At 44.3% G+C, this 20,198-nt stretch overlaps 1 long non-coding RNA gene across 1 annotated transcript; it reads left to right on the top strand.

Moving 5' to 3' along the window:
* Positions 1-5,351: 5,351 nt before the first annotated feature.
* On the top strand, positions 5,352-19,719 carry LOC148110066 (uncharacterized). Its single transcript, XR_015724471.1, has 2 exons — positions 5,352-8,726; positions 16,780-19,719. It is a non-coding gene; the product is annotated as an uncharacterized LOC148110066 (long non-coding RNA).
* Positions 19,720-20,198: the final 479 nt, after the last annotated feature.

Below are 20,198 nucleotides of genomic sequence, written 5' to 3'. Positions count from 1 at the left end.
TGCCTGGAAATCTTTCATGTGAAAGAGGACGTGCTGGCATTAAATGAGCACCTTCTAGCTATTACACAGTGTGCTAACACATGCATTATCTTATTCCGTCCTTCCAAAAACCCAAGGACGTAATGACCATCTTCACTTTTTGAATGAGGAAACTGAGGCCCAGAGAGTTAAAGGAATTTGTCCAAGGTCCAAAATATTGGATTGTGCAAGTGCAGAGTTTCCTCTCCAAACCTGCCTGTCCCCAAGCTTGTGTCCTCCTGCTGTCATGTGTGTGTTGCCCTGAAGGGCAAGACTGGGACCAACAGGTAGAGATTCTAAGTCCGCAGAATTGTGTCTATATGAATGCAGAGCATGGCAGAGATTGTTTAGAAGTTCACCAATGCTATTTTTTCTTCCTGGATGCAGAGGAACACTTCATGTCCCAACTTCCTTTACAGTTCGATTGGGACCACATGACAGGGTTCTAGCAAATGCGAATGTGCAGATGTGATACATCCGATAGTCTCTCAATTTCTCTCTTTCATTTTCTCTTTCTCTCTCTTAGCTGGCTGAAGGCAGAGAACCCAGTAGAGGATTCTGGGAAGGTCCTTAGGAATGGTAGAGCCACCAGATAGGAGGTCCCTGGATTCACAGGGCCTAGAGTAGAACAGAGCACTCCGTGTTGAGCACACTGGATTGGGACATGAGCAGTAAGTGAACATACATTGGATTAAGCCATTGAATTTGGGGATTATTATACAACTGGCGTTTCTTAAGAAGTCATGAGCTTCCTGTCTCAGGATGTGTGCAATCAGTGATTAAATGTTCAACTCTCAAGGCTGTTGTAAAAGAGATTTCTGGGAGAGTGGACCAGATGACCTACAAAAATAATAGTTCACATTTACTGAGATATTATAGATTGGGCATGTACATGTATTCTCGCATTTAAATCTACAATATGCAATTTCACTTATATGTGGAATTTAAGAAACAAAGCAGAGGAGCATAGGGGAAGGGAGGGGAAAACAAAACAAGACGAAATCAGAGAGGGAGACAAACCATAATAGACTCTTAATCGTAGGAAACAAACTGAGGGTTGCTGGAAGGGAAGGGGTTAGGGGATGGGGTAACTGGATGATGGGCATGAAGGAGGGCATGTGATGTAATGAGCACTGGGTATTACGTACAACTGAATCACTGAACTCTACCTCTGAAACTAATAATATACTATATGTTAATTAAATGAATTTAAATAAATTTTTAAAAATCTACAATATGCTTTATCATACTCATTTTATTTTATTTTTTTAAAGATTTTATTTATTTATTTGATGGAGAGAGAGACAGCCAGTGAGAGAGGGAACACAAGCAGGGGCAGTGGGAGAGGAAGAAGCAGGCTCCCAGTGGAGGAACCTGATGCGGGGCTCGATCCCAGAACGCCGGGATCACGCCCTGAGCCGAAGGCAGACACTTAACGACTGAGCCACCCAGGCGCCCCCTGTCATACTCATTTTATATATGAGGGAAGTAAGGCACAGGCACAGAGAAGTTAAATAACTTGCCCAAAGTCACACAGCTGGCAAGAGGTAGAACCGGAGTACCTCCTTTTTTTAATTAATTTTTTAATCTTAACTCCAGTTTAGTTAACATAGTGTTATACTAGTTTCAAGTGTTCAATATAGTGATTCAACAATTCTATATGTTACTCAGTGCTCATTACAGAGTGCCTACTCTTAACCACTATTTCTCACTGTCTTTGAAGCAGAAGTTATAGTTTGAAGCCTTGGAAACTGGATTGGTTTTGTCCACGCAAGGATTTTTATTTTGTTTTCATTTTAAAATATCAGCCTATGCTTAAAAATTGAAAGATTTTACATGAAAGTCGTGTTTTCCAGTTTCTCTTGGAAAGTCAGAAGATTTGACAAAACTGGCTGATAGACGATTATGGCAAGGAGCAGCTGGAGCTGAAGAGTGGTCCCTAAAATTTCCACCTAAAGCCAAGCTCTCTTCACGTGTATAGCACAGCGTTGGGCATATGACAGGGACTCAACAAATATTTAGGAAATTAATGAACAAAAGCAGAACCTGGATTCTCTTACCCTCTCCTTGTTTCTTCAACTCTCCTCCTTTTTTGTGACTGGGAACTGTTGACTATGAGACGCTAAGTGGTGACACACAAGACTAATGTCCCTTTTGTTCTAAGAGCCAGGACTCAGATTACAGGTACTTACAACTTACATTGTGCCTGACTTGGGCTCATGTTGACATTCTCGATCAACTGAAAACGTTTACTTCTACACAACGAGCGTTTGCTCTGAAGAACCAGCCAAAGGTGGGGGTGAATGGCCAGGCAGGTGCATTAGTTCTATCTCAGATTAGGTTGTGCACAATGGACTCTTTGTCAAGTCTTTGTAGAAGGGCGAGGACGGGCAGGCGTGCCCTGCTTCCTGCTTTGGAGACTCGCTCTTAACAGTGCTCAAGATAGACAGGCACAATTTTAATCTGCCTGGTTTAGAGTAGCTGCAGACCGCTGGACTTACATGGGAGTAAGCCTCAAACAGGAGAAGCTTTTCTCCCAGGGTTGTGAGCAAAGCTCATTTGGAGGAGTGCAGGTCTGGGGCATGGCCTGGATCAGCAGGCATGACGCACACAGCATAAGCTCCAGAAGCTCGCTGATCCCCTTAGCAGGGCCCCTGCCTGCACGTCCCCACCCCCTTCCCTGTCCTGCCATCCCACTGGGGCAGTGCTGCCTCTCTCCAGAGGGCTGGTGTCTTGGCATCAAGGAGGGAAGGGTAGTGCCAAGACTCTTCCAGGTGGAAATCTCCTGTTTATTTGCCTGGAGGATAAAGGGGCCTCTCCATACGCCTTCGTTTGTGAGCTCCCTATTGTGTGAGCAAAGTGGATTGCTTCCAGTATCACTCTTCACGCACTTGATGTTGACTCCTAGGGGCATTTGCAAAGCTTGGAGGCATTTTTAGTGTTAACAACTGGTCTGTGTGTGGGGGGCTGGTTGCATTTAGTGGGCAGAGGCCAGGTATGCTGCTAAACACCCTACGAAGCATGCAAGACAGCCCCCACAACAAAGAATTTCCCATCCCAAATGACACTAGTGCCAAGGTTAAAAAACCCTGGCTTATTAAACGATGGCTTGTATTACATTTTTGAGCTTCAAAATTATAAAAAGCAATTTATGATTTTATACCCAGAAAAATCAAATAAGGCTTATTTTATTTTATTTTTTAAAGATTTGCTTTCTTTATTTTACAGAGAGAGAGTGAGAGAGATCACAAGCAAGGGGAACAAGCAGCAGGCAGAGGGAGAGGGTAAAGCAGGCTCCCTGAGGAGTGCAGAGCCTGACTCGGGGCTTGATCCCAGGACTCTGGGATCATGACCTGAGCCAAAGGCAGACGCTTAACAGACTGAGCCACACAGGTGCCCCCAATAAGGGTTATTTTAAATCTAGAGAAATATTTTGGGCTTCCCAAGTGTCACCTTCTTTCATTATTTATAATAACAATGTTGTCGTATAGCAGGTCCTCCGTATCTATGTGTGCAATGAATGAATGTGTGGCATACTATAGTGGCAACCCTTACTGAATTTGTTATAAAGTGGTTGCTTCCTTCTTTAGGGCAATGTGCAGCTCTTTGGAGGGGAGAGAGACAGGTATTGGACAGTCTGTCTTTTCATTCATTCATTCATTCATTCATTCATTCATTCATTCATTCGTTTTTCTGCTTCTGGTGTTAGCACATGGGCCCCGGACTCCAGCTACACGTTGTTTAATAAAATATTGTCAGATTTGTTAATTAGCTTGGGCCTCTCTCTTTTCCCAGCCCTGGTGCTGTTGTTTGGGTGGATTGACTTGGTGCATTTCCAATCCATCCGCATGAGACCCAGATTTGAAATTGATATGGATTGCCGCCATAAAGCAGTTTTTTACTGAGGAATATTTTGTAATTGAAAAATTATTACATATATCCCTTCTGCCAGAAGATCCCAAAGTTAAGAATTACATATTGTTCAAAACAGGAGGCCAAGTGGAATTTTGACTGATTTCTGATATTCCTTGGCACCCGCCAAAATTGGGAATGGCCCCCACGGTCTTTGCTTCTCTCATGTGGTCAATGGCTTCTTTATGGCATTATCACCACCTGAAATTTTATCAGATATTGTTTACTTGTTTTTTTTTAAGTTTATTTATTTTTTATTATGTGCATTTAGCCACCATACTTGTTTTTAATATCTCTTTCTTCTTACAGATGTGAGTTTTCTAAGGGCAAGGACCCTGGTCTTGCTTATTCATTGCTGTGTCCTCGGTGCCTAGAATGGTGCCTGGCATATGGAAGACATTTGATAAGTATATGTTGAATGAATGAATGGCAGAACAGAGAGGCCCAGAGACTCAGTGAGCCATCTTAGGTCATACAGAGCCCCATCAGGGGAACCAGTCGTGTAATGAGGTCTAGACTCTCTGATTCCTGTCCCTGCTCCCTCCACAGGTACACAGATACATGCCCTTCTCACACTGCAGAACTGCCCAAGGAGAGTCTGGAGCAAGAGCGTGCAGCGTGGCGTCCTCCTGTCCTACATGGGAGTGGCCACCGTGGGGTTGTTTTGTGCTGTGACATAGAATGGCCAACCTGGTTTGCCTGGGACCAGGGAATTTCCTGGATGCAGGACTTTCCAAAAAGGGGTAAGTCCTAATGAAACTGGGATGAATTGGTCACCCTTTGGGATAAGAGCATTTAGTGAAAAACTCTGGTGCCGTACAGTGGGTACTTCCTCTGGGAAATGCTGTCAGGTGTCAGGGAATTGTGGACCCTTAGCGATGTAAGAGGGAGAGACTCCCGTGTCTGCACGAAGCTGTGAGGCATGGGAACTACCGCATGCTGGGGAGTAGGTGTCCTCTGCAGAAGGAGGTAGGAATGAGTGTTGACCTGTGGGAATACGAGCCCATTTGGCCAAATGGGTCAGTTTTTCAAGAGAAGCCTGAAGTAAGTGTGTGTGTGTGTGTGTGTGTGTGTGTGTGTGTGTGTGTGTGTGTGTGTGTGAGAGAGAGAGAGAGAGAGAGAGAGAGAGAGAGAGACACCTACTGATTTTTAAATGTTAGCAGCTACTTTTGAATAATATAAATATTATGCAAGATAACAAAATGTAACTGCAGGCCAAGTTCCTCCCATAGGCCATGGATTGGCAGCTGCTGATATAGTCTGATATTTCATTTTACACAGAGGGAAACTGAGGCACAGTGACTACAGAGCTAGGAATGAAGGAGCCAGGCCTCTTAACAAAGAAGCTTTAATAACAAACCGATTTCTATAAACACTAATTATTTTGGTGGGGGGGTAGGTTGGGGAGGGGGGCTTGTAAAGGAAAAAATTAATTGAGCTCCTACTATGTTTCAGACAATTTCTTAATGATTTCAATGTATAAAATCACACTAAATTTCTACAACAACCCTTTGAGGAGGTTACTTAATCTCTGTGCCTGTTTCCTTATGTGTAAAATAAGAATAACAGTAGGTAATTCTTGGCAAAGATGAAAGGGGTTAGTTGGTATGAAGTGCTTAGGACCAGATAGGAAGCATGTGTGGGCTCTCATTGCTGAGGTTGGCTTTGTCATCATCCTTATTTTACATGTGAAGAAACCGATTTTTTAGAGGTGACCTAACTTGCCCGTGGTTGTACAGCAGTAAGTCAGATTCAAGAATTGAACCCTGATTGTCTGACTGTCATTACAGGCTTCTTTTCCTCTATAACAAGGCTGGTGTTGTAAATGCAAGATAAGAAAAACAAAAACAAAAACAGCTCGTTTTTCTCCTGTGGTAATCACTGTCCAGATGACCAAGGTCAGAAGTTAAGTTCTGTGGTGTTTCTCTACGCTGTCAGCTGAGTATCATCTCCGATGATGGCAGAGAAAATGTTACACAGATCATAAAAATGGTAGACAATAAAAATAATTTCTCCTTGGGCATTCATTATGCAATCTGGGGAGCAGCTAATTTATCTTCCTAATTATGTTTTGCTTAAGCTGATTTTTAAAATTAGTTTGTTTACCCTGAGCACACACTGATTAACAGCAGGGAGAGGTGGCCTAGAAACATCTTGGGTGGTGGAGGGATGGTATCTTGAGATTTGGGGGGAATTTCCATGGATGATTTTCATGTAGCGATGGGAAGGTAGAGGGTTGATATGTTGATGATGCTCTGAGTATAAATAATTATAGTAATTTGTTGTTGGGTGTGTTTAAATATAAGGCTATGGTTTGCAGAGCCAGAGAGTTCAGTGGACCCCCAAGCTCCTTCTCGTGCTGGAAGTTCAGTCAAGGTAGGTAAATCAAGCAAGGAGATGGGAAAGAAGGGCTTGCTGGAGGTGACTCCAGGAGTTTCCTTTTAACGGATAATCCAACAAACAGTAAATGTCTGTTATGTACCATGCATTATGCCAGCAGCTAAGGATACCAAGATGAATAAGGCCATTGTCTTTCCCCTTGGAATTACACAATCTATTAAGGAAAACAGACTTATAAACACAGAAGTCACAACTTAGTAGATTAGGGCTGTAAAAAAGATGGGAGCAGAGTTAAGAGAGCAGAGGAGAGACAGTGATGATGTGCCTAAGGGAGTCAGGAAGGGGAGCAGCTCCATCCCTCACTCTTCCTTGGCTTTGCTCCGTTTTGAGGTTGGGAGTGGGGAACTCCTGCAGACCAGTGTCAGCTGGCTTCTGGCTGGTTCAGCCAATGAGAGGCAATGGTGACAGACTGGAGGATAGGAGAGAGGGAAAGTCAGACTATCTCTCTTTCCTTCTCTGCCTGGAGTGCTGTCTTCAAAATCTGCAAAGCCTCTGGGTCTCTGCCATAACTCCATCTCCTACGGGACAGGCCCACTGGGGCCCAGCTTCAGCAGGGTGATCACAGGCCCTGGGATCTGGTAACCTCTGTTTGTACCTCCAGCCTGGGAGTGGTAGCCGCTTCTTGCTGGTGCTAACCTCTGCTTTGCCTCACTGTCCCCCGGTTGGTGGCTCCGTTTTTCCATCACCTGGAAATCAGTCCCTTTTGGTTTCTGTATTTCTGGCTGGGCTCTGATGGATATGGAGGGCTTCCCAGGGGGGCTGATACTGGAGCTGGTTCTTAAAGGGAGAGAAAGGGTTCCGTAGATGGAGAGCCAGGGAAGTATTCCAAACACACTGGGAAGTGCGAGAAGCTTGAATATGGGCGTCCAAGAGGGACAGACCGCTCGGGCAGCGGAGAGCCTGTAAAGATGTTCAGAAAGGGCATCAGGTATTCAGGTATTTTTGAAAACTCATCTGACTAATTCTGCTCAGTAGATTGGTAAGGAAAAGAGCAGGGTGGACATGGAACCGAGTTAATTCTGACAGTGATTCAGGTCAGAAGCCGTCGAGGCTTGAACTGTAACAGCTTGCTGGGCAGACGTGGAGAGGAGAGGATGCATCCTGGATATTACATTCTCCATTAGGCCCAAGAAAGGAAATTCCCTGTTTTCCTGCAATACCACAAGTGCCCAATATATATTTGTTGAATGAATTAATAATTTTCTAATGATTTATTTGTGCTATAAAACTTCAGGTGTGCCCTTCCTTCCTTGCATTTCTCCCACCTCATCCGGAACCCTCCGTGCCATGATAATATTTGACCTGTCCCATGCAGCCTGTTGGACAAGGTCTGTAGGTTTTTCCTTGCCCCTTTCAGGGGTTCATGCCACTCTAGAATAGCCCTCTCTTTCCTTAAAGTTCCTCCCCACTAGAGCCATTCAATCAGCAGGTATTTACGAATCACTTACATACTAATAGCTGACATTTACCGAGCACTTACAACGCCATCAGGAACTGGGCTAATCACTTGCCATGAGTTTGTCTCAGTCCTTCTAACAGCCCAGTGAAGTCGGTGCCACTTTTGCCCTCATTTTATAGAGAAGGAAGACACACAGAGGCTGAGTAACTTGTTAAGGTCACACAGCTAGTGACTAGCAGAACTGGAATTCATACCCAGGTATTTGGCTCTGGAGCCCAGGTTCTGAGCCACTGGGTTGTACTGCCTGGTACTGTGGGCTCTGTGCAGTTGAGGACCTAAAGACACATCAGACAGATCTGGGGGGAGGAAAGGTGTGAATACACACAGAGTAAACCTTGATGCTAAAAATAGATAGTAATTCAAGGCAACACAAGGAAAGCTGCCACAAACCAGAATGTGATTATTGCCAATATGATGGTAGGGATAATGAGAGATGCTTCAGGAAGGAGCTAGAATTTGTCTTGTGGTTTTCCTGCTATTTAAGGAGACATACTGAATTCCTTTGAAACAATGCAGGAACAACTTGAAGGTCACTAGTGGGCTGATGCAAACTGCAGTGTGAAATTAAAGAGGGAAGAGGTTAGTATTGACTGGAAAAGGCATCTGGTTAATCTTCCAGCTCTGAGCACCTGTGGGTAGAATAGTATGAATAGCCCATGTGCGGAATATGTTTCACTAACTCCTCTGCCCAATACCCCATAGCAGACTCATTTCATACACACACATTCCCAGGTTGAGACAGGCTTTTTCTATGACTCCAGTTTTCCCTTTAGACGTAGCCTCTCCCACTCTATTTTTCACACATCACCTGTGGCCACAGCAGGGAAGACAAATCCCACACACAAGACTTAAGTTGATTCACCTGATGTCTCATTCCTTGGGCAACACGGAGAAATGGCCTCAAAGCAGGAGGAAGCTGGAGAGTCTGAGCACAGAGGTAAAAGAATGCCTGCTTGTCCCCAGAATAAAATCTCTATCTTTTTAGCCCGGTCATCCTTCCTTCCCTTGGGAACTCCTCTCCTACCCTGTTTGATCTAAATGAGACTCAGTCAAATACGCTATCCTCTACGACAGCTATAACCCAGATGGCCAACCAGATGACTCCGTCCTCCTGGCCATGGTGACTAGGCCAAGCCTGGTGACAGGTGGGCCCCTTGTCCTCGAGCCTGCTAGCCTTGAGCTACAGGAGAGGGCCATTCACAGTGGCAGGACGCCGTGGGAGCCATCACTCGTGTGAACCAGGGGCCCACCTATGATTTGAAGAGTCAGTTCCCTCTGGTCCCTTAATGGGTACACATTCAGAGAGTGTTAGCTGATAATTATTTTGGGGTCTGCACAGTGTTTATTCTGGGCTATCTCAATTAAGGTTATATTTTAATTCCTGGGACAGAAATACGTAACAGAGGTGTAAACCTAAGGATCTTTGCACTAGCGGTGATTTGAAGAAGCAAAATAGGCATGTGCCCCTATAGTTCCTACAGCTAGACATTCTGTTAAAGCAAAAAGACTTTGGCTGTATACAGACAATTTTTCTTCCAGTAATATTGTACCAGTTTATACCCCATTAGGGATCTGAAAATATCTTTTTCTTCCTGCCCTTAGCAAAACTAAGTATTTAATATTTTTTAAAAATGTCAATTAGATAATAAATTATATTCCTTCCTTCCTTCCTTCCTTCCTTCCTTCCTTCCTTCCTTCCTTCCTTCCAAGATTTTATTTATTTATTTTGACAGAGAACAAACAGGGGGAGCGACAGAGGGAGAGCAAGAAGCAGACTCCCCGCTGACAGGGAGCCCAAAGCAGGGCTTGATCCCAGGACCCTAGGATCATGACCTGAACCAAAGGCAGTCGCTTAATCAACTGAGCCACCCAGGTGCCCCTATTGTTGTTTTTCTAATTTATGTTTGCTTGATTTCCAAAGAGTTGGAGTCTTTTTCATATTTACTGTCCATTTATATTTCTCCTTTCATGAATTACTCCTTTAGGTCTTTTTGCAATTTTCTATTGGGATGTTCATTTTTTCTTATTTCCTATCATTCTCATTTTTTCATGTTCATTTCTTGATTTTTAAGAGTTCTTTATGTATGAGGGCCTCACAAGTTTATCTGTCTGAGATGTTGCAAACAGTCTCAGTTTGTCATTTTCCTTGATATTTACCATGGATTCTTTTTTCTGTAATTGCAATATAATTTATATACAACAAAATGCATCTACTTTAAGTGTGCAATATAATGTTTTGATAAATGTATATACCCATGTATCCATGACCACAATCAAATTATAGAACATTTCTGTCACCCCAAAAAGTTCCCTTGTGCCATTTTACATAGATCTAATTTCTATCACTTTAGATTAATTTTTCCTATTCTAGAACTTCATATAAATGGAACCATCCAAAGTATACTTTTTCCACAAAACATGTTTCTGAAATTCATCCATGCTGTTGTGTTCTCAAAATAAATGAATAAGAAAATGATACGATAACTCATAGATATGAGAAAATATTTTTAATACATATTTCTGACAAAGGACTAGTATCGTGGATGCTTTTGATATGCAAAAATTTTAAATTTTTAAGACGTCAGATGTATCTGTCTTTTCTTTATGCTGATGACTTTAGTGTTATTTTTAGAAAGACATTATTATCCCCAACATTAGACAACTATTCATTTATAATTTTCTGGCATTTTTATAATATTAAAATTTTAATCCAAAATTAAAATAAAATCAGAATTTTCATTCTATCTGAATTACTTTTAAAAGATATTAGCAAATTGTGGGGCATCTTGGTGGCTCAGTCAATTAAATGTCTGACTTTTGATTTTGGCTCAGATCGTGACTTCAGGGTCCTACGTCAAGATTGAGCCCTATGTCAAGCTCCACACTGGTCATGGAGCCCGCTTATGATTCTCTCTCCCTCTCCCACTCCACCTCCCCATCTGCTCACTCTCTATCTCTCTTTATCTCTAAAAAAAAAAAACAAAAAAAAACAAAAAAACCCACAAATTATCTCAATACCATTTATTGATATTCTATCCTCCCCCTCCCCTTATTTAAGATGCCATGTTTATTGAATATTAAGATATTTAAAGACACGTGAGTCAGTTCTGGTCTTTTTATTCTATTTTCCAGTCATGGGAACAGTTTTATTAGTGGTAATATTTTTTCTGTCTTGTGCCCTGTGAATACTGACTTCTCTTCTCCTCTCTTTCCCCTCCCCCCTTTCCTTTTCTGTTTCTCTCTCTTTTCCTCAATGATATGTTGAAATATGATTATGTTCTCCAAGGCAGACACCTTTCTCCATCAAATCATCTTGATGTTTGGGTTTAGTGATAATATTCTTTTTTCCCCTTCTTTCCTCCCAGTTTTACTGAGGAATAATTGACAAATATAAGTATATATACTTAAAATGTAAAACGTGATGGTTTGATATACATATATATTGTGTAATGATCATCAAGATCAAGATAATTAGTACATCTATCGCCTATGAAATATTCTTGATTTTAATATTGAAGTCATGTTTTTTTGGTGAGAGTGATGCAAAACAGGAGTATTGAAGTTCTTGAGAAGCTCGCTCATTACTAACCAATAATTCAGTGGCTTTGAATTTACCAGTGAAAGAAAATCAGCCACTCTTTCAAATCACAGAGGTAAATTGCCTTTCCCAGGGTACAAGTCTACAGGTGGCCTCCCAAAGAATTATTAACCATTCACAGTAGTTCTTACTTGCACAAAGACTTGATCCCAAAGTTGCCTTAATCAGACCTAAAGACTAAATCTGCTTGGCTTCAAATTAAGAAGACAGGTGAAAAGGGAGTGTTCCTCTTATTCGTGGGAAAGTTACATGAAATTGATTTCTGTGTTACTTTTCGAAGTAGCCGTTTGTCATTGATTTTAACCAGGGGGCAGGCACGTAAATAAAAACCAAAAGAAGACCAAACAGCGTATCTTCTGAACTCAATTTCGTGGTAGGATTAAGGATTAGGAGTAAGATTATGTGGACCCTAAGGAAGCACAGCAATTTAGGAGAGGGAGTTGGAGGAATGGCCGGCATAGCAATCCCTCCCCTCGCTCTGAAGTCCCTTCTACATTTTCTTTTGTCTTTGGGAGGTTTTGGTTTGGTTTGCTTAAGGATGGAATTCTGATATAGGATGTTCATATGGCTCATTTGAAGTAACAGACAAGAACACTTCGCAAAGGCTGACATGCTTTATAAATTTAAGGTGTTATTATTGTGCTTTTGAAAGGAAGTCTGGGAAAAGGTGATTATCTGCTAAAAACTGTATGTTGATAGTGGGAATTTTTTTTTAAAAGTCTTCATTTCTCCTTGAATCACCGCCATTAACAGTTTGGTATAAAGTTTTCCAGTCACAGTTTGTAAAACAAAACCTCTCACTTACAAGGATATAATAAGGAGTTTCTTTTCCCCGGTTCTTTGGGTCTGGCCCAAGGACTGGGTAAGCAGCTGTTTTGCAAAAAGTGGCCTCTCTCCTTTCCCCCCTTTGCAGACTCTGCCCAATTGGCCAGCAAATTAATAAGGCTTAATGTCATTCAGTCTTTTAGCCAGGAATTAATAAACCATAGTGTCATAAAAAATTGTTCAGATGTTGACAGTACATGGCTTCACACTTTAAGACCCCCATATTCTGTTTTAGTCGTAGGGCGTTTTCGCCACTTACTGCTTCCCCCACTGATTGTGTGGCGGCCTTGCAATGCCACGGCCTTGTGGTCTTCTTCTTTGTACTCTGGTGTCATCTGTTAAGGACACTGAAGGTCAACCCCTAATCTCATTTTCTAGTAAATAAATGGTTTGCATGGCCAAGATGAATCTCTAAATAGCTCAATGCCATGGAATCAGGTGGAAAGCTGACATGAGAGTCCTTGGAGGAGGAAGAGAGAATAGCACATGGGCTGACGTGGTTGACTTCAGGTTAAAATAACTGTGTGTTGTGTTTCTGATCTTTGTAAACTATGGGATTTCCAAATCCACTTGGCACTGTGAGACCTAATCCCAGCCATTTCACAAACTAGTGGTGGGCAATGCTAAGTTAGGTGTCTTGGGCCTCTTTTGTTCTTAATGAGAACAGGGATGTGTGTGTTGCTTCCATCTCATGTTATTCTAAAAGCTATGTATAATAATCAGTGTGATGGGGCTCTGCAGAGTGCAAAACACTGTGTATTCTTTTAAGAGTGATACTTTTTGACCCCATTCACTCTGGGGGTAAACAAAGCTGAGTGCCTTGAAAATCAGAGGTCAGAGCTATAGGTTTACTTATAAAAGCTCCAGTTCCAGTATGCATCCGCAAAAAAAAAAAAAAAAAAAAAATTGTCTACAGTGGCGAACTAAGGAGAACCACTCACCTCCCAGTTTTGAAGTCAACCTATGGGACCGAATGACAGGAGATTGTATGCACAGTAACCTTTTTTTTTTCTTTTTTTTTTAAGATTTATTCAGTTACCGGAGAGAGAGAGAGAGAGCACAAACAGGGGAGCGGCAGGCAGAGGGAGAAGCAGGCTCCCCACTGAGCAAGGAGCCCGATGCGGGACTCAATCCCAGGACCCTGGAATCATGACCTGAGCCAAAGGCAGGCATTTAACCAATTGAGCCACCCAGCCATCCCAGCACAGTAATCTTCTATCCAAAATATTCCATTTGTTGCTGCTTTTTACCCTCTCATACTTCAGAACCCCCAAGCCCCCAGCTGCAGACTCTCCAATTTTCTAGAATTGTGTTGGAGTTAACAGAATTCACCCCCAAGCAGATTGTGTTGACTATGAGAGACAGACAGACAGAGAAGCGAGGGTGCCTGCGTGGTGGGCACGTGTGTCTCTGTGGTGGCGGTGGGGATATAGCAAGAATGACTTGAGAGTGGTAGAAGCTTTCTAGGGAAAATGGCTTTGGGAAGACACAGGCAGAGCTTTGGGGAGGCTCTGCAGATGTCTCTCCACACCCATGAAGTTGGATGTTAGCACTCTTAGATGACTACACGCCTGGCTCCTGAGCCCAGTGGGGGGCGAAATAGTGGTATGTTGATGAGTGCTTAACGACTGGTTTGGCAGGGAAAGGGGCAATAAATGAAGCCCTGATTGGTAGTGTTTGCTGAATTCTCGGGTTCACATGGCTGTGTTCCAGCTACCAGTGTGACGTCATTGAACATGGATTTGGGAGGAAACGAGCAGTAACACCCCATATGCAGTATCCCCACACAGAGATCCAGGAGACATAAATATCTTCAAGCACATAGATAAGAGTAGGCATAGTGAAATAATTGGGGAGTGATGAGGTTTAAGTATTTATTGCCTTTATTTTTAATATAATTTATTTAATTGTACGCCTATATAATTTTTAATGATGGCAGTGTTTCAACAATCATCTGACAAAATTCCTGAAGTTTTGACACTCAGCTCGCATGAGTCCATACAAGCTGGTTTTGGACATTGGGTCCAAAGGAGAAGAACAAAACGCTCAGTGTGTTAGAGGAAGATCCAAACTCCAAGGAGAATACAAGGCTTCTGTCTCCTACTTTTTCCCCTACCCTGGCAGGACAAGAGCCCTAAAATGGGTGTGAGACAAACAACTGGGCTCCTTTAACATCACAATAACAAGAACTAAAACAAAAAAACTCCCAAAACCATTACCTGCTGGCACAGAATTTTCATCCTACCTCATAGTTAACCCATATCCATCTAGCAGATAGCAGGTCTGGGAGGGAAGATTTATAGGAAGGGAAGTTTTGAGGTGGAAGGAAGAGGAGAGCTTGGGTGGTGTCAGAATGGACAGAGACTATCATAGAAGGTTCTAGAAGGCAGGTATGGTATTTGGATACTGGATGCTTCAGCTGGTGAGAGAAAGCAGGAAGAATAATGGGGAAAAACTAATTCCTTGCTCTTCACAGTTCTGCCCTGGGCCGGTTCTGGTACTAATTTTGAAGAACATTTCCTCACGAGATTCTTATGGTAAAGGGAAAAAACCTTATGTGGTCTCAGAAACACATCTTATAAAATAGGTCTCCCAGAATTCAGGCCACAGAGCTGTCCTCAGCAGCCATAATGACACACAAAATGAGAAGTGCCTGAGGCCTAGGGGTTACCAAATCCTGCCCTGCTGAGGACACATGGAGAGGAAAATGACCAAATGCCATTTCAGTCCATTATCAATCCAATCTACTTCTTGAGTGGCTGCAGAGTAGAAATCTAGTTCTAAAAATATCGTTGTAATCTGTGGCTTGTAGTAATCACACCTATCAAAAGCCAGGTTAAAGTGTGTGTGTGTGTGTGTGTGTGTGTGTGTGAGAGAGAGAGAGAGAGAGAGAGAGAGAGAGCGCGAGTGAGCATGTGTGTGCAGGCTAGAATGAGGAAATGAATACTACCTTGTGCATATATGCAACAGTAATTTTCTTTCTCGTTTCGTATTTTCGTTCTGGGCAGCAGATTCAATGCTGGCGAGCAGGGGAGTTGGGAGAAGGAAGCAGGCACCGCTGAGTACTCATCAGGACCCAGGCACCGCATATAGCCCCTTCCATCCCTTACCTCACACAGTGCTTGAGAACCTCTGAGGTGGGCAGTCACACAGCCAGGAAGCACTGGAACTGGGTTTTAAACAGGTCTGCTAGAAACCAAAGACCCTGGGGCGCCTGGGTGGCGCAGTCGTTAAGCGTCTGCCTTCAGCTCAGGGCGTGATCCTGGTGTTATGGGATCGAGCCCCACATCAGGCTCCTCCGCTGGGAGCCTGCTTCTTCCTCTCCCACTCCCCCTGCTTGTGTTCCCTCTCTCGCTGGCTGTCTCTCTGCCACATAAATAAATAAAATCTTAAAAAAAAAAAAAGAAAAAAGAAACCAAAGACCCTATGCCCGCCGCTGCTGGCCCCGTCCTTCACAGATCAGAGCAGGGATGTCCGGGGTTGGGTCATACTCATAGAGCGCTCTGCCCAACTCCAGAGTGGTCCCCGGCACAGAGGAGAGTCCACAAGTGCTTGTTGGATGTGGTGATTTCAGAACAATAAGTTAACATCTGAGGGTTTGCCTGGCAGCGTGTGAGTTGGGAAGAGACTCCACAACTGTCCCAGGTCCAGCGGTACCCCTTGAGGGGACGTAAAACCAGATAATGGCAGACACCAATCCCTGTGTTGTATGAACAGCTGCTGGTTTTCCCGGAAGTGGCACTGCTTGTCAGAATTCCTCAGCATGCTTTGAAGTCAGGTGACTTTTGATGATAAAGGTGTGTTAGATTGTGCACCAGGCCGTTCTGGTTTTGGCTTTGGGGTACAGGGATGCTTAACGCTCTGAGAAAACCTAATAGAAGAATAGCTAGATTTATGAAGATAGAAGTTGGCGGTGGGGTTGGGGGGGAGAAATTTTGTGCTACAAAATTATTGACCATGGGGTTCCTTTAAAGCCTCATATTCCAGAGTGTGTTCAAAATATGAATCAATGTGAGTCAGCGTTCTCCAGGCTGAAGCCACCATCTAGGCCAGCCCTGTCCCTGTGCAAAGGACCACTCAGCTCTCTTTTTCCTTCGTTCTCTTTTCTTTTCTCCAAGTAGAGAAACGTCCCTTAAACTAATCTCAGGAAGTCTGGTGAAGGGACAAGCTGGCTGCCTCCCAGAAGGAAAGTTTGAGTGCAAGAATATAGACTGGGGAAGCAGAGGGGATGGGCAGAAGGATTGTGACATCTGCTAAGAATGTCACTGCATACCCAGGGGACGCCCAGCACAGGAGTGAGGCCCACCCTTGGGACTGTTTGCCCAGGGCTCCTGGGGGATTTTGAGGGAGAAAGACACAGCCCCCACAATGTCAGAGCCCCCACCTGTTTTCACTAACTGGTTTCCACCCCCCGAGGGGGTAAATTGAGCTGCATATTTGATGATGAGGAAGTGAAGTGGAATGTGAGAATCCTCATTACTGACGTCAAGCTTGCCTTTCATTTTATTTATACCCATGACATTGTGACACGGGATCTAATTTTCCATTGTATTTTTTCCTCTGTTAGGACCCGAGTGATGACAAATGATTTTGTGCCTGGGCCTGGAAAACAACATTTCAAATTCGAAGCTTGGGATCCTGCAGGATTTGGTGTCTGTCTCTATCTTACCACCCGCCTGCCCCTCCCTTGAACCTCTGTACTGACCATCAAATTGGGCAAAAGGCATCATGCTCCTACTGGGCAGGGCTGCCCGAGAAGTCAGAGCTCAAGGCGTCCAGTGGCCCACTCCCTTCTGGTGACAGGCTGTTCCCTCCTGGCATGGGCGCTGGCGGGAGGCCAGGGAGCAGTGGGGCCGCGAGGCAGCCTTGGCTCAGAGCCCTGGCTGCTGTCTGGGCATGAAACTGGGCTCTGGCACCAGGAGCGTGGTTCTAGCTCTCTGACCCAGAACTGCCTGTGCAGCGACCACCCCACCTCTCAGGCCCTGTCCTGGGGCCCAGTCCTTCTGCCCCTCAGGCAGGGCAGGTTGGGGAGCAGAGATGGATCTGGAAGGAATGGCAGAAGCCAGTAGAGGATGCCGAGGCAAAAGCAAGGAATGTCTCCACGCAGAGAGACAGCCTCTGGGGGTGTGTCTGAGAAAGAGGAGAGAATGGATGTGTGTCTAGCGAGTGGACAGAGCAAGCTTTCCTCCGCTTCCTTGCTCTGCGGTGGACTGGGGCCCTCAGCCCTACCAATGGCATCCCTCCATGACCCCCCAGGGCCTCAAATCCAGACGCAGTGTCTCTAATGGGGGGCCCTCTCCCTGCCCTGAAGTGAGAGCTCTACCTGGGTCCCCACAAACCGGTCTTTTTCAGTAGGCCTCCTGCCGCCAGCTTTTCAACCGTGTTTTTCAGCCTCTGACCCCAGAGTAATCTCAACTTCCTTGTACTCAGTTCAGAAGATGTTTGCTATTCAGGATTCTGATGCAGAGGTCTGATAAGAGAGGCCTCGGGCCTTCGGAGTTCCTAAACCAGCAGAGTCCAAGGATTTGAAAGCTGAGAAGTGTAAGGACAGCCACACCCTGAGAGGTGGCCCAGCGCCAGCTCCTGTCACCTGAAATCTTCCAGGATATTGAGAAATGGGTGTTAGTGGGACTTCACTACATTTACTTTGGATGTCTTGTTTGTCTTGTTTTTGGAACGAGAGTTTCCCATAGCGCTGACAAAATCCGATCTGTGTTTTATTGCATCTACTCTAGCTCCTATGCTTGGCTTGGTTTTGCTTTCTACCTCTGTGTCAATTTTCTGCCACAGAGTAAGCTGTTGTGTAGAAATCCAGTGTAGGAAAACAGAGAACACCTTCCAAGCTGCCGTGGAATCTCACCCCTAACTGGCCTATCGGTGTGAGAGGCGCTTGGGGAGGAAAGGGCTGTCTTCGTGGGCGGCAGCTGGGGCCAGACCTTCACAATTCCATTTGCAACAGAGCCCACCGTACACCAATGCTGAAAGCCCGTGTCTGTTTTATCAGCCCATCTCACATGCTTCCCCTTCCCATGGGTGACTACATCAAGTGCTGAGGTGGAGGTGAGGTCCAAGGGCAAAGGAGGTGTGAATTAGGCATGGGCCATTTTCATCAGCCAAAAAGTACAGCAGTAACACAAGGCTGCAGGAAATACAAGTTTGGTGGTACAGTAACACTAAGTGGACTCCACTAACTAGACACACTCTTGGTTTTATACTGGGGTGCTGGTGTCACCTAGTCCCTTTCCCAAGGCTCAGTGGAAGGTTGTTTGGGACAAGTGCGTGAAAGTTGTTGCCAGATAGTCCCAGGGTGCAAATGCTTCCTTCTTAGCTCGGTGATCTTGGAAGTTTTCTAGGCCTCAGTTCCCACATCTATAAAAGGGAGAAACTAAGCCTGTCACATAGAATTAATGTGGGGTTGAATGAGATTAGGAAAATGAACATCGAACCCATAGTAGGGACTCTCTCCATGGACTGGAGATCAGAGAACTGCACAGAAGGTCTGCTTTTAAGTCTTAGCCCAGCCAGGTGGTTCCAGTTCTCTGTTTGCTTTGTGACAGATGCAAAGGTTGAGAATCCATATGCTGACTGAACAGCATACTGACTTGTACTGATGGTGCTGATTAATATTGGGGTGAAGAGAAAAGTGAGCCCCTTGACTCAGCGACACAGTGTGGAGAGAAGAATTATCTTAGTGAACAAATGTTGGAAGAGCAGAGCTGAGGAACACAGAAACATGGCTGGCATGATCCTTGCCATGCTGTCCAATGTAGAGCTGGGTCAGGTGGGGCTGCCTCTGCCTGGATTGTCTCTGCCTTAAGTCTGCCTTGAAGGTTCAAGTGAACTTGATTTAGTCTTGGGGTTCAGGAAGGGAACATTGAGGTTTGTTATAGAGTGTCCCTAGCACACTTTACCCAGGACAAGACCGTAGCCCCCTTTCCTGACCCCCATCGCCCATCATGGCCCCCAGCTGCCAGCTACCCACAATCCTCAGGGTGTTCCTGTGTAAGGTGAAGACTCAACTAGGAAAAGCATTGAGTGACACTCTTGTCAAGAGGGATCTTATAGGGCTGTCCCATTGGCCAGTGAGAGAAAAATATGTATATTAAAATTTTTTTCTGAGGAAATTAAAATCCAAATATTTGTCTAACCAAGCTTAGGTGGAAAGTGAATCTTGATTCCATATTATACACATTAGGCCTGGAAGAGAAGAATGAGTGGTCGGGTTAACAGGGACTGAGGCTTCTGTGCAGGCTGAAGAGTAGTTCTGAGGAAAAAGCTCGAGTGGTCAGAATCCATTGAGAATCTGAAAATATAGCTGAGATTCTGCTCTCCTCCTTCACTAAATTATTTACCCAGGTTACTGATAATCAATTAATTGCCTGAATCGCCATCCCCCCACCCCATTTATACATGTGATTTCTTAGCAATGGGCAGGGGAGGAAGTCTGAGACACAGGGAGTCATAATGGTCTTTACTCTAGATGGTAAATAAATGAGACTTGGCTGTCTTTCATGCTATGCCTTTTATGACTAGAGGCAAAAGTTCACACAGTGAACTCAAGAAACACTGGGGTCTCACACCAGGTTGGCTAGGAAAAACTGACCAATAGGCATTGAGTACCTACTCTGTGGCATGCACGGTGTAAGGCTTTGGGTAAACATGGTTCTTGCCTTCACAGAACTTAGAGTCTGGTGAGGAAGGTAGATTTAAAAAAAAAAAAAAAAGATTTATCATTTTAGGGAGGGGGGGAGGGGAAGGCCAAAGGGAGAGGGAGAGACTCTCAAGCAGATGCCCCACAGAGCACAGAGCCCAACGGGGCTCGATCTCAAGACCCTGAGATTACGACCTGAGCCAAAACCAAGAGTTGGTTACTGAACTGACTGAGCCACCCAGGCACCCTGAGGAAAGTAGATTTTTAAACAAATAAACACAACAGTTGCATAATTTGCAGTTTGTAGTAAATGAATAACTACCATGATAAAGTAA

Source organism: Ursus americanus, chromosome 5 (assembly GCF_024610735.1).
Source record: "Ursus americanus isolate L20-20 chromosome 5, mUrsAme1.1.p, whole genome shotgun sequence".
NCBI lineage: Eukaryota > Metazoa > Chordata > Mammalia > Carnivora > Ursidae > Ursus > Ursus americanus.
This window is presented reverse-complemented; position numbering and strand designations above follow the sequence as displayed.